This window comes from Capricornis sumatraensis, chromosome X, assembly GCF_032405125.1.
Source record: "Capricornis sumatraensis isolate serow.1 chromosome X, serow.2, whole genome shotgun sequence".
Lineage (NCBI taxonomy): Eukaryota > Metazoa > Chordata > Mammalia > Artiodactyla > Bovidae > Capricornis > Capricornis sumatraensis.
The window spans coordinates 83390165-83406094 of record NC_091092.1 but is presented as its reverse complement, the minus strand read 5'-3'; the positions used below and the strand labels follow the sequence as shown (position 1 = coordinate 83406094).

General features: G+C 41.1%; 1 pseudogene; it reads left to right on the top strand.

Moving 5' to 3' along the window:
• The first annotated feature begins 10752 nt into the window (after window positions 1-10752).
• Window positions 10753-12145, top strand: LOC138071361 (Krueppel-like factor 4 pseudogene; annotated as a pseudogene).
• The last annotated feature ends 3785 nt before the right edge of the window (window positions 12146-15930 follow it).

Genomic DNA, 15930 nt, shown 5'->3' with positions numbered 1-15930 from the left:
AGTGAAAACCCAACGTCAACCTATTCAATTCAGCAAAAGCATTTCTAAGAAGGAAGTTTATAGCAATGCAATCCTACCTCAAGAAACAAGAATAACATTGAATAGAAAACCTAACTTTACACCTAAAACAAATGGAAAAAGAACAAAATTTCTCAAAGTTAGCAGAAGGAAAGAAATCATAAAGTTCAGAACACGAAATAAATGATAAAGAATAAAGAAACTAGTAAAGATTAATAAAAGCTAAAAGCTGGTTCTTTGAGAAGATAAACAAAATTGGCAAACCTTTAGCCAGACTCATCAAGAAAAAATGAGAGAAGAATCAAATCAGCAAAATTAGAAATGAAAAAGGAGAAGTTACAACAGACAATGCAGAAATACAAATAATTATAAGAGCCTATTATGAGCAACTAAATGCCAATAAAATGAACAATGTGGAAGAAATGGACAGAGTCTTAGAAAATTTCAATCTTCCAAGACTGATCCAGGAAGAAAAAAATTATGGACAACCCCAATTACAAGCACTGAGACCAAAACTATGTTTAAAAAAAAAAAAAAAAAAAAAACTCCCCAGAAACAAAAGCCCAAGGTCAGATGGCTTCACAGGTGAATTCTATAAAATATTTAGAAAAGAGCTAATGTCTATCCTTTTATACCTCTTTTACAAAACTGCAGAGGGAGGAACACTTCTAAACTTTTTCTATGAGGCCACCATCACCCTGATACCAAAACCAGGCAAAGACAACCGAAAAGAATATTACAGGCCAATATTATAGATGAACATAGATGGAAAAATCCTGAACAAAATTCTAGGAAACAGAATTCAGCAACAGAATAAAAGTTCATACACCAGGATCAAGTCTGGTTTATCCCAGGAATGCAAGGATTTTTCAATATATGCAAATCAATATGATACTCCATATTAACAAATTGAAAGGTAAAAACCATATGATAATCTCAGTAGATTCAGAAAACCCTATGACAAAATTTAGCACCCATTTATCATAAAAACTCTACAAAAATGGGCATAGAAGGAACCTGCCTCAACACAGTAAAGACATATATATTAAGCCCACAGCAAATATTATTCTCAATAGTGAAAAACTGAAAGCATTTGCCCTAAGATTAGGAACAAGACAAGTGTGTCCACTCTCACCACTATTATTCAACATAGCTTTGGAAGTCCTAGCTATAGTGATCAAAGAAGAAAAAGAAATAAAGGAACGCAGATTGGAAAAGAACATGCAAAACTCACTGTTTGCAGATGATGTGATACTATACTTAGAAAATGCTAAAGATACTATCAGAAAATTACTAGAGTTAATCAGTGAATTTAGCAAAGTCAAAGGGTACAAAATTAATACACATATATCATTTGCATTCCTATATAGTAACAATGAAAAATCAGAAATAGAAATTAAACAATCAATCCTATTCACTATTGCAACAAAGAGAATAAGAAAAACCTAACTAAGGAGACAAAAAAACTGCATACAGAAAATTATAAGACACTGATGAAAGAAATCAAAGACAACATAAACAGATGGAGAGATATTCCATGTTCCTGGGTTGGAAGACTCAATACCATGAAAACGACTATACAACCAAATGCAGTCCACAGATTCAATGAAATCTCTAGCAAATTACCAATGGCATTTTTCACAGAGCTAGAACAAAAAATTTCACAATTCATATGGAAACAAAAATGACCCTGAATAGCCAACACAGTCTTGAGAAGAATGGAGCTGGAGAAATCATCTTTCTTGACTTGAGACTATACTACAAAGATATAGTCACCAAGACAGTATAGTAATGGCACAAAAACAGAAATAGAATTTGGAACAAGATAGCTCAGAGATAAACCCATGCACCTATGGGTACCTTATTTTTGACAAGAGTCAAGACCCATCAATGGGCCAAAGACAGCCTCTTCAAACAGTGGTGTTGGGAAAAATGGACAACTACATGTAAAAAGAATGAAATTAGAACACTTCCTAACACCATTCACAAAGATAAATTCAAAATGGATTAAAGACCTAAATGTAAGACCAGAAACCATAAAACTCTTAGAGGAAAATATAGGCAGAATATTCAATGATATAAATCAAAGCAAGATGCTCTATGACCCACCTAGAGTAATGGAAATAAAAACAAAAATAAACAAGTGGGACCTAATTAACTTAAAAGCTTTTTCACAGCAAAGGAAACTATAAACAAGGTAAAAAAGCAATGCTCTGAATGGGAGAAAATAATAGCAAATGAAACAACTGACAAAGGATTAACTTCCAAAATATACAAGCAACTCATAGAAGTCAATACCTGAAAAACAAACAACCCAATCAAAAACTGGGCAGAAGACTTAAACAGACATTTCTCCAAAGAAGACATACAGATGGCTAACAATCAGATGGAACAATACTCAACATTGCTCATTATTAGAGAAATGAAAATCAAAACTACAATGAGATATCTCCTCACATGAGTCAGAATCAGTTCAGTTCAGCATAACTGAATTGATTCTGTGATCCCATGGACTGTAGCATGCCAGGCTTGCCTGTCCATTACCAACTCCTGCAGCTTGATCAAACACATGTCCATCAAATCAGTGATGCCATGCAACCAACTCATCCTCTGTTGTCCCCTTCTGCTCTTGTCTTCAATCTTTCCCAGCATCAGGGTCTTTTCCAATGAGTCAGTTATCTGCAGCAGGTGGCCAAAATATTGGAGCTTCAACTTCAGCATCAGTCCTTCCAATTATTCAGGACTGATTTCCTTTAGGATTGATTGGTTTGATCTCCTTGCAGTCCAAGGGACTCTCAGCAGTCTTCAATACCACAGTTCAAAAGCATCAATTCTTCAGTGCTCACCTTTCTTTATGGTCCAACTTTCACATCTATACATGACTACTATAAAAAGCATAGCTTTGACTAGATGGACCTTTGTTGGCAAAGTAATGTCTCTGCTTTTTAATATGCTGCCTAGGTTGGTCATAGCTTTTCTTCCAAGGAGCAAGCATCTTTAAATTTCATGGCTACAGTCACTATCTGTAGCGATTTTTGAACCCCCCAAAATAAAGTCTGTCATGGTTTCCACTGTTTTCCCATCTATTTGCCATGAAGTGATGGCACCAGATGCCATGATCTTAGATTTTTGAATGTTGAGTTTTAAGCCAGCTTTTTCACTCTCCTCTTTCACTTTCATCAAGAGTCTCTTTAGTTCCTCTTCACTTTCTGCCATAAGGATGGTATCATCTGCATATCTGAGGTTATTGATATTTCTCCTGGCAATCTTGATTCCAGCTCATGCTTCATCCAGTCCAGCATTTCGCATGATGTACTCTGCATATAAGTTAAATAAGCAGGGTGACAATATACAGCCCTGACATACTCCTTTCCCGATTTGGAACCAGTCTGCTGTTTCATGTCTGGTTCTAACTGTTGTTTCTTGACCTGTATACAGATTTCTCAGGAGGTAGGTAAGGTGGCTTGGTATTACCATGTCTTCAAGAATTTTTCACATTTTGTTGTGATCTACACAGTCAAAGCTTTGGCTTAGTCAATAAAGCAGAAATAAATGTTTTCTTGAACTCTCTTGCTTTTTCAATGATCCAATGGATTTTGGAAATTTGATTTCTGGTTTCTCTGCCTTTTCTCACTCCAGCTTGAACATCTGGAATTTCATGGTTTACATACTGTTGAAGCCTGGCTTAGAGAATTTTGAGCATTACTTTGCTAGTATATGAGATGAGTGCAATTTTGCAGTAGTTTGAACATTCTTTGGCATTGCCTTTCTTTGGGATTGGAATGAACTGACTTTTCCAGTCCTGTGGCCACTGCTGAGTTTTCCAAATTTGCTGGCATACTGATTGAAGCACATTCACAACATGATCTTTTAGGATTTGAAATAGCTCAACTGGAATTCCATCACTTCCACTAGCTTTGTTCATAGTGATGCTTCCTAAGGCCCACTTGACTTCACATTCCAGGATGTTTGGATCTTGGTGAGTGATCACACCATTGTGGTTATCTGAGTCATGGAGATATTTTCTGTATAGTCCTTCTGTGTATTCTTGCCACCTCTTCTTAATATCTTCTGCTTCTGTTAGGACCATACCATTTCTGTCCTTTATTGTGTTCGTTTTTGCATTAAATGTTCCCTTGCTCTCTTATATCCAGTCAGAATGGCCATCATCAAAAAGTCTACAAACAGTAAATGCTGGAAAGGATGTGGAGAAAAGGGTGCACTCTTGCACTGTTGATGGGAATGTAAATTTGTACAATCACTATGGAAGACAGTATGAAGATTCCTTAAAAAACCAGGAATAAAATCACCATATGATTCAGCTATCCCACTACTAGGCATATACCCTGAGGAAACCAAAAATGAAAAGGACACCTGTAGTCCAATAATCATTGCAGCACTATTTACAATAGCTAGAACATGGAAGCAACGTAGATATTCATTGACAGATGAATGGATAAAGAAGCTGTGGCACATATATATAAGGAATATTGCTCAGCCACAAAAAGGAATGCATTTGAGTCAGTTCTAATGAGGTGAATGAATCTAGAGCCTTTTATGCAGCGTGAAAAGTTGAAAGTGAAAGTCGCTCAGCGTATCCTATTCTTTGTGATCCCATGGATTAGTCTGCCAGTCTTCTCTGTCCATGGAATTTTCCAGGCCAGAAAACTGGCCTGGGTAGCTGTTTCCTTCTCCTGGGGATCTTCCTAAACCAGGGATCAAACCCAGGTCTCCTGCATTGCGACCAGATTCTTTATCAGCTGAGCCATCAGGGAAGCCTATACAGAGTGAAGTAAGTCAGAAAGAGAAAGATAAATATCATATTCTAATGCATATATATGGAATCTACAAAGATGGTACTGATGAATTTATTTGTAGGGCAGCAATGGAGGCTCAGAGGTTAAAGCGTCTGCCTGGAATGCAGGAGACCCAGGTTCAATTCTTGGGTCAGGAAGATCCCCGGAGAAGGAAATGACAACCCACTCCAGTACTCTTGCCTGGAGAATCCTATGGAGGGAGGAGCCTGGTAGGCTACAGTCTATGGGGTCGCAAAGAGTCGGACACGACTGAGCGACTTCACTTTCACTTTCAATGGAGAAACAGACATAGAGAACAAATTTATGGACACAGCAGGGGGAAGAGGAAGGAGATGGTGAGCTGAATGAAGAGAGTAACTTGGAAATGTACATTACCATATATAAAGGAGATAGCCAATGGGTATTTGCTCTATGACTCAGGGAACACAAACAGGGGCCCTGTAATAACATAAAGGGGTGGGATGAGGAGGGAGATGGGAGTTTCAAGAGGGAGGAGACATATGTATACCTATGGTTGACTCATGCTGATTTTTGGCATTAACAACAAAATTCTGTAAAGCAATTATTCTTCAATTTAAAAATAAATCTATTAAAAAAAAAAAACAGAAACACAGCATTGCACATTAGCAGACAGGCTGCACAAAGCCATACCAAATCAACAGACATCCCAAACTTAATACTGGATATGGCTCTGCCTTTCAGAGAGACGAGATCCAGCTCCATCCACAGGCAAAAGTCCCTCAACCAACAAACCTTCACAAGGCACTGTTCCAACTCCACACACTGGAGGCAGACTCCACAATTAAGAACTACAACCTTCCAGTCTGCAGAAATGGGACCCCAAGCAAAGTAAACTAAACAAAATGACGACAGAAAAATATGCAGCAGGTTAAAGAACAAGGTATAAACCTACCAGAACAAGCACATGAGGAGGAAATAGGGAATCTGCATGAAAGAGAATTTCAAATAATCATAGTAAAGATGATCTAAACCCCTCAAAACAAAATGGAGGCATGGATAAGTAGACTGAACTCATGGATAAAGAAAATGGAAGAAATGTTTAAAAAGGACATAGAAGAATTAAAGAATAAACAATCAACCATGAACAATGCAATACTGAGATTAAAAATATACTAGAGGGAACCAACAGTGGAGTAACTGAAGAAGAATGGGTAAGTGAGCTGGAAGATTGAATGGTGGAAATAACTGAAGCAGAGAAGAATAAAGAAAAAAGAATGAAAAGAAATGAGGACAGCTTCAGAGACCTCTGGGACAACTTTAAGAGCCCCAACATTTGAATCATAGGTATCTCAAGAGAGACAAAAGGAAAGGGCATGATAAAATATTTAAGGGGATTATAGTAAAAAATTCCCTAAAATGGGAAAAGAAATAGACACCCAAGTGCAGAAAGCCCAGAGAGTTCCCTACAGGACAAAATCAAGGAGAAATATGCCAAAACACATATTAATCGAACTAACAAAGTTCAACACAAAGAACAAATATTAAAAGCAGCAAGGGAAAAGCAAAAATAACATACAAGGGGATCGCCATAAGGCTAACAGATGATCTTTCAGCAGAAACCCTGCAGGACAGAAGAAAATGACAGGACATACTTAAAGAGATGAGAGGAACAAACCTACATCCAAGATTACTCTATCCAACAAGAATCTCATTCAGATTTGAAGGCGACATAAAAGCTTTAGAGACAAGCAAAGCAGCACTACCAAACCAGCTCCTCATCAAATGCTAAAGGAACTTCTCTAGACAGAAAACACAGAAAAGACTGACCAAAAAAACCCCAAAACAAAAATTAAATGGTAACAGAATCATGTGAAATACCAAGCTGGGTGAATCACAAGCAGGAATCAAGGTTGCTGGAAAAATATCAATAACCTCAGATATACAGATGACATCATCCTTATGGAAGAAAGTGAAGAGGAACCAAAAAGCCTCTTGATGAAAGTGAAAAAGGAGAGTGGAAAAAGTAGGCTTAAAACTCAACATTCAGAAAATGAAGATCATGGCATCTGGTCCCATCACTTCATGGCAAATACATGGGGAAACAGTGGAAACAGTGACAGGTTATTTTCTTGGGTTCCAGAATCCAAAATCAGAGTAGAAATAAATGAATAAGAAGTGAAGGAGACTATAGAAAAAATCAATAAAACTAAAAGCTGGTTCATTGAGAATATGAACAAAATTGACAAACCATAAGTCAGACTTATTAAGAACAAGAGCAAAAAGACTCAGTAAAATTAGAAATGGAAAAGAAGTTACAATGGACAACACTAAAATATAAAGGATCATAAGAGAACAACTATATGGCAATAAAATGAATAACATGGAAGAATGGACAAATTCTTAGACAAGTATAACCTTCCAAAACTGAACCAGGAAGAAATTGAAAATATGAACAGACCAATCACAAACATGGAAATCAAAACTGTAATAAAAAATCTTCCAACAACAACAAAAAAGCCTGGTATTTCCCTGAGAGAGGGACTGCAGCTGCAAGTGTGCAGATCACAGAGGCTGTGATCCCCAGAGGCAGGAGCTGCCAAGTGACCCTCCCTGCCCCTCAATCACTCCACCCAGCCACTTGCCATCGGCCAGCATCCATGGTAGCAGGTGCCTAGTGCAGCCCCCCATACCCCACGCCCACCATCACCACCCCATCCATGGATCCATGCTGCCATGGCCAGTCTCACCTGGCATCGCAGCCTGCCTGTCACAGCCCCAGTGCCCATGGTGATGGCCCAGATGAAGGCAAAAGCAGCAGGGGATGCTGCTGAGTTGAAGACAGCACAGCTTGCCTACCAGACCTACTCACTTGCCTTGCTGCTTGTTTATGTTTACGAGTTTACAACTTTTCTTATAACTTTTGTACACAAGTTCAGTTCAGTTCAGTTGCTCAGTCGTGTCCGACTCTTTGCGACACCAAGAATCGCAGCATGCCAGGCCTCCCTGTTCATCACCATCTCCCGGAGTTCACTCAGACTCACGTCCATCGAGTCCATGATGCCATCCACCCATCTCATCCTCGGTTATCCCCTTCTCCTCCTGCCCCCAATCCCTCCTAGCATCAGAGTCTTTTCCAACGAGTCACCTCTTCTCATGAGGTGGCTAAAGTACTGGAGCTTCAGCTTCAGCATCATTTTTTCCAAAGAAATCCCAGGGTTGATCTCCTTCAGAATGGACTGATTGGATCTCCTTGCAGTCCAAGGGACTCTCGAGTCTTCTCCAACACCACAGTTCAAAAGCATCAATTCTTCAGCGCTCAGCCTTCTTCACAGTCCAACTCTCACATCCATACATGACCACAGGAAAAACCATAGCCTTGACTAGACGGACGTTAGTTGGCAAAGTAATATCTCTGCTTTTGAATATACTATCTAGGTTGGTCACAATTTTTCTTCCAAGGAATAAGCGTCTTTTAATTTCATGGCTGCAATCACCATCTGCAGTGATTTTGGAGCCCCCAAAAATAAAGGCTGACACTGTTTCCACTGTTTCCCCATCTATTTCCCATGAAGTGATGGGACCAGATGCCATGATCTTTGTTTTCTGAATGTTGAGCTTTAAGCCAACTTTTTTGCTCCCCTCTTTCACTTTCTTCAAGAGGCTTTTTAGCTCCTATTCCTTTTCTGCCATAAGGGTGGTGTCATCTGCATATCTGAGGTTATTGATATTTCTCCTGGCAATCGTGATTCCAGCTTGTGTTTCTTCCAGTCCAGTGTTTCTCATGATGTACTCTGCATAGATGTTAAATAAGCAGGGTGACAGTATACAGCCTTGACATACTCCTTTTCCTATTTGGAACCAGTCTGTTGTTCCATGTCTAGTTCTAACTGTTGCTTCCTGACCTGCATACAGATTTCTCAAGAGGCAGGTTAGGTGGTCTGGTATTCCCATCTCTTTCAGAATTTTCCACAGTTTATTGTGATTCACACAGTCAAAGGCTTTGACATAGTCAATAAAACAAAAATAGATGTTCTTCTGGAACTCTCTTGCTTTTTCCATGATCCAGCAGATGTTGGCATTTTGATCTCTGGTTCCTCTGCCTTTTCTAAAACCAGCTTGAACATCAGGGAGTTGTTCACAGTTCATGTATTGCTGAAGCCTGGCTTGGAGAATTTTGAGCGTTACTTTACTAGCATGTGAGATGAGTGCAATTGCACAGTAGTTTGAGCATTCTTTTGTATTGCCTTTCTTCGGGATTGGAATGAAAACTGATCTTTTCCAGTCCTGTGGCCACTGCTGAGTTTTCCAAATTTGCTGGCATATTGAGTGCAGCACTTTCACAGCATCATCTTTCAGGATTTGAAACAGCTCAACTGGAATTCCATCACCTCCACTAGCTTTGTTTGTAGTGATGCTTTCTAAGGCCCACTTGACTTCACTTTCCAAGATGCCTGGCTCTAGATTAGTGATCACATCATCATGATTATCTGGGTCGTGAACATCTTTTTTGTACAGTTCTTCTGTGTATTCTTGCCACCTCTTCTTAATATCTTCTGCTTCTGTTAGGTCCATAACATTTCTGTACTTTATCCAGCCCATCTTTACATGAAGTGTTCCCTTGGTATCTGTAATTTTCTTGAAGAGATCTCTAGTCTTTCCCATTCTGTTCTTTCCCTCTCTTTCTTTGCACTGATTGCTGAAGAAGGCTTTCTTATCTCTTCTTGCTATTCTTTGGAACTCTGCATTCAGATGCTTATATCTTTCCTTTTCTCCTTTGCTTTTCACCTCTCTTCTTTTCACAGCTATTTGTAAGGCCGTCCCAGATAGCCATTTTGCTTTTTTGCATTTCTTTTCCATGGGGATGGTCTTGATCCCTGTCTGCTGTACAATGTCACGAACCTCATTCCATAGTTCATCAGGCACTCTATTTATCAGATCTGGGCCCTTAAATCTATTTCTCACTTCCACTGTATAATCATAAAGGATTTGATTTAGGTCATACCTGAATGGTCTAGCAGTTTTCCCTACTTTCTTCAGTAAGTCTGAATTTGGTAATAAGGAGTTCATGATATGAGCCACAGTCAGCTCCTGGTCTTGTTTTCGTTGACTGTATAGAGCTTCTCCATCTTTGGCTGCAAAGAATATAATCAATCTGATTTCGGTTATGACCATCCAGTGATGTCCATGCGTGGAGTCTTCTCTTGTGTTGTTGGAAGAGGGTGTTTGCTTTGACCAGTGCATTTTCTTGGCAAAACTCCATTAGTCTTTGCCCTGCTTCATTCTGCATTCCAAGGCCAAATTTGCCTGTGACTCCAGGTGTTTCTTGACTTCCTACTTTTGCATTCCAGTCCCCTAGAATGAAAAGGACATCTTTTTTGGGTGTTAATTCTAAAAGGTCTTGAAGGTCTTCATAAAGCCGTTCAGCATCAGCTTCTTCAGCATTCCTGGTTGGGGCATAGACTTGGATAACTATGGTATTGAATGGTTTGCCTTGGAGACGAATAGAGATCATTCTGTCGTTTTTGAGATTGCATCCAAGTACTGCATTTCAGAGTGTTTTGTTGACCATGATGGCTACTCCATTTCTTCTGAGGGATTCCTGCCCACAGTAGTAGATGTAATGGTATCTGAGTTAAATTCACCCATTCCAGTCCATTTTAGTTCGCTGATTCCTAGAAAGTCGACGTTCACCCAAAGGGAACTCATGTACACCCGTGGTGGGTTCATGTTGATGTATGGCAAAACCAATACAGTATTGTAAAGTAAAATAAAGTAAAATAAATAAAATTAAAAAAATAAAAATGCTTTTATATTTAATCCAAAGAAGAAGGATCTTAGGCAATTGGGGTTTTTTGGTTTTGGCTTCATTTCTAAGTCTTCTTTTCCTCTTTGTTCACTTTGGTGTTCAGGTAACCCCCTGCTTCAGACTTCCAAGGCTTTTGGGGCCCCCACATTAATGAGGCAGCCACTTGATGAGTCTGACATGGCTTTCAGTGACACGCTGCTCCCATCCTTCTCTACATTCAAGTCCAGCCCAGCGGGAAGGGAGAAGCCACTGTGTCCAGCAGGTGCCCCAAATAGCCACTGATGGCAGGAGCTCTCCTATGTGAACTGACTTCCCCTGGTGCTTCTTGGCCTCCCCTACTACCTGGCGGCAGTGACTGTGGCCACCAGTCTGGAGAGTGGCAGAATCAGTGGGGCTTGTGGCAGCAGCAATGTGGCTCTCCTACCCTGGAAGGAGATGGAGGAGTTCGGTGATTTCCAGGACCTGGACTTTATCCTTTCCAACTCGCTGTCCCATCAGGAGTCAGTGGCCACCACGGTGCCCTCATCAGCATCATCCTTGTCCTTCCCAATGAGTAGCAGTTCTGCCAGTTCTCCCTCCACCTGCAGCTTCAGCTGTCGAATCAGGACAGGTATGGTGCCAGGCAGCTCCAGTGGCAGCCTCCTCTATGGTGGTGAGTCTGCACCCCCTCTAACACTCCCTTCAGCCTGGCAAACATCAGCGACATGAGCCTCTCTGGCAGTGAGCTCCCACAGCCCGAATTGGACCCAGTGTACATTCCGCTACAACAGCTGTAGTCGCCAGGTTGGCAGGTTGATGGGCAAGTTTGTGTTGAAGGCATCACTGAGTGTTCCTGGCAGTGAGTAAGGCAGCCCATTGGTCATCAGTGTTAGCAAAAGCAGCCCGGATGGCAGCCACCTGGTGGTGGTGGTGGCGCCCTATGGCAGTGGGCCACTGTGCAGTTGCCCTAAGTTCAAGCTTGGACCCCCTCTCAGCAATGGCCACCAGTCTCATGTACATGACTTTCCCCTGGGGTGGCAGCTCCCCAGCAGGACTACTCTGACACTGGGTGCCCAGGGGCTGCTGAGCAGCAGAGACTGTCATCCTATTCTGTGGCTCCCTTCCCCACTCACACTCCGGGCTTCCATCCCCACCCTCGGCCCAACCACCCTCCCTTTCTGCCTGACAAGATGCAGCCACAAGTCCCACTGCTCCATTATCAAGGACTCATACCACCCAGTTCCTGCATGCTGGAAGAGTCCAAGCCAAAGAAGGGGAGAAGGTTGTGGCCCCAGAAAACTATGGCCACTCACACTTGTGATTACAGAGGCTACAGCAAAACCTACATGAAGAGTTTTCATCTCAAGGCACACCTCCACACCCACACAGGTAATGTACCTTACCACTGTAACTGGGATGGCTGTGGGTGAAAGTTTGTTCACTCAGATGAACTGACCAGGCACTACTGCAAACACACCTGGCATGACCCCTTCCGGTGCCAGTATGGGGCGGGGCATTCTCAAGGTCGGACTAGCTCACTTTACACATGAAGAGGCGCTTTTAAACCCCCAAACAGTGGATGTGACCTGCACTGCCAGAAGAGAATTCAGTGTTTGTAACCTTTCATATTGTCTTCCTGGTGAGGAGAGGAACCCAGCTGGAAAGCACTATAATCATGGTCAAGTTCCCAACCAGTCAACTTGTGAATGGATAATCAGGAGACAGTAGGAAACCAAAAGACAAACAAGCAAGCAAAACAAACAAAAAACAAAACATTAAAAAACAGATGGGGTCTGTGGCTGGATCTTCTATCATTCCAGTTCTAAATCCAACTTGCATATATATTCCTGGACTTATGAATGCCAAAGAGGTGACTGGAAGTTGTGGATATCAGGGTATAAATTAGATCTGAGAGTTGAGGGGAGGGAAAACCAGAATCCACTGAATTGGTTCAAGTTGGTGATGGACAGGGAGGCCTGGCGTGCTGTGATTCATGGGGTTGCAAAGAGTCGGACACGACTGAGCGACTGAACTGAACTGAACTGAACTGAATATAAGAAAAAACATCATCTTGTGTTCTCCTTGCATTCTAAAAGCCATTATTATGACCTTAGAAGAGGACAAAATTCAAGTACAGAAAATGCTTTTAATAGCCTAAATGATGGTGCTTGGTAAGTCTTGGTTCTAAACATACCAAGTGAAGCCAGAGTTCATAAACTGCTACATACTTTGACAAGGAAAATTTACTTTTGCCTTCTGAGCTATGTTTATGGCCTAAGTCAGAAAAATACACTTGGTTTACTTTAAATCTTTTTATACAGACAGTCTGTTATGCATTGTGGTTTCATATGTGCAATAACATGTACAGTGGTTTATTCCCAAGTATACCTTAAGCAGAACAAATTTTTAAATATAGTCTGCCTTAATAAATATGTGATATAAATTTAAGCAACCTTCCATTTTGTATATTTGTAAACTGTAAAGAAAAAAAATTAACATTTTGTAGAATTCATATTTTGCATATTCAAGATGAGAATAAAGTTTAAATAAACCTATAATATTTTATCTAAAAATAAAAAAAGCCCAGGGCCAGATGGCTTCACAGGTGCATTTTACCAAAAGTTTAGAGAAGACCTAACACCTATTTTGCTCAAACTCTTCCAGAAAATTGAAGAGGAAAGAACATTTCCAAACAAGGGCACCATCACCATAATACCAAAATCAGACAAAGATGCCACACACACACACAAAAAAAAAAAAAAAAAGAAAGAAAGAAAGAAAGAAAGAAAGAAAATAAAGAAAAGAGAGACAGAAAATTACAGGCGGATGTTACTGATGAACATAGATGCAAACATATTTAAATATTCTAGCAAAAAGAATCCAACAACACATTAAAAAGATCATACAGGGGGTGGTCCTCAGAAGGTGGAGGAATAGGATGGGGAGATCACTTTCTCCCCCACAAATTCATTGAAAGATCATTTGAATGCTGAGCAAATTCCACAAAACAACTTCTGAATGCTGGAGGACACCAGGCACCCAGAAAGGCAGCCCATTCTCTCTGAAAGGAGGTAGGACAAAATATAAAAGATAAGAAGAGAGACAAAAGAGTTAGTGATGGAGACCCATCCCAGGGAGGGTGTTGTGAAGGAAGAGAAGTTTCCAAACACCAGGAAACCTTCTCACCAGTGGGTCTCTGGGGAGGGAATCTAAGAAGGCAACATAACCAGGAGGAAAAATAAATAAATAAAACCCATAGATTATGTGCCTAACTGCAACTGCCAGGAGAGAAGTAGCCCAGACGCTTGCGTCCACCACCAGCAAGTGAGGGCTGAATGGGGAGGTGTGGGCTGTGTTGCTTAGGGTAAGAACCAGGCCAGAATGCCCTGAAGGAAATCTAAGGGAGCTAACATGAGATAGCAACCCAAACCTTGGGAGATCCAGAGAGAAAGAGAGAAAAAAAAAAAAAGAAAAAGAAAAAGAGGAAAGAGAGAAAAAACTTTCCCACGAAAAGCTCTAACCTAAGGCACTGCTCGCCCACTCACAGAACAAAGGACTGAGTGAATAGCAGAGGAGAGCTAGTCAGCTGCGGACCGCCCCCTCCCACCCCCTTGCCAGAGGCAGAGAGGCCAGCAGGCGACAGCCAGAGCCAAAAGGTGAGGGGCAATCTTGGCCCCAGAGATGCCATCCTCCAACAAACTGGAAGCAGGCTCTCAGTTGCTAGCCTGGTCTTCCTGGGATCCTGGATGGTTGACATCCCCCAGAGGGTTGCAGTCAGAAATCAGCTCCAAAGAGGAGACATATGGCACATCTGAGATGGCGCTCTCACTGTGCCCCCAGGAAATTGAGCGGCTGGGACCGGGGAGATGATAAGATGCACAATCCACCTGGGAGAGTTCAGTCGCTAAGAATCTGGTCACCTGAGCTGCTTGCACCTGTGAAGGGTATAAAATGCAGGCCCAACCACGTCTGTGCCTTTTTGCTGCTGCTGCTGCTGCTAAGTCGCTTCAGTCGTGTCCGATTCTGTGCGACCCCATAGACGGCAGCCCACCAGGCTCCCCTGTCCCTGGGATTCTCCAGACAAGAACACTGGAGTGGGTTGCCATTTGGAGTACTGGAAAACCTGAACCTGAGTGGCTTAGACCTGGGAAGTGCCTGCAATCTAGGGCCCACTTTAGACAGTTACCCTGCAGAGCAACCTGGAGCCTGAGCAGTGTAGACCAGGAAAGCACATGTGCCATGAGTGGGGGCAAACCCAGTGTGGCCAAGACACTGCAAGCACTCCCCACACACACAAGTGATATTTGTTTTCAGTGTTCCTCTCTCCCCACAGTACAACTGAACAAGTGAGCCTAAATAAGATACCACCTTTGCCCCCTTGCGTCAGGGTGGAAATTAGACACTGATGAAACTTGCAAACAGAGGAAGCCAAAATAAAGTAAGAAGAGGGAACTTATTTGGAAGTGACAGGTACAACAGATTAAAACCCTGTAGTTAGCACTGACTACATTGGAAGGGGTCTATAGACATTGAGAAGACGTATAAGCTGGAACAAGTAACTATCTGAAACTGAACTGACCCCACACTGCCCACAATAGCTCCAGAGAAATTCTTAGATATATTTTACTATTATAATTTTTCAATTTTTCAAATTTTAAGTTCTTTATCACTCCTTCAATTTTCATTTTTATAACCTACTCAGTTCAGTTCAGTTCAGTTGCTTAGTTATGGCCCAATCTTTGCAACCCCATGAATCACAACATGCCAGGCCTCCCTGTCCATTACCTTGTGAAAAAGACCCTATTTTTAAAGCAAATTTCATATATATATATATATATATATATATATATATATATATATATTATATATATAATTTTGTGATTTTGTTTTTTTTTTAATATTGTATTTCTGAGAGTCTAACCTCTACTCTAGATTTTTAATCTTTCCTTTTTGGTATTTGTTATCAATTCTGTACCTTTAAGAATCCAATCTTCAGTACCCATTTTTACTTAAGAGTGTGATTACTGGCTTGATTGCTCTCTCCCCCTTTTGACTCTCCTTTTTCTCCCCCAGGTCACCTCTATCTCCTCCGTCCCCCTTCTCTTCTCTACCCAACTCTGTGAATCTCTTTGTATATTCTGGGTTGTATAGAACACTCAGGGAACTGATCATTGGCTAGATCTGTTTCTCTCCTTTTGACACCCCCTCTTCTCCTCCCGGTCACTTCTATAATCCTTCCTCCCTCTTCTCTTCTCTGTGTAACTCCATGAAACTCTTTGAGTGTTCCAGACTGTGGAGAGTAAATAGGGAATTGATTACTGGCTAGATTGTTCTCTTCCCTTTTGATCC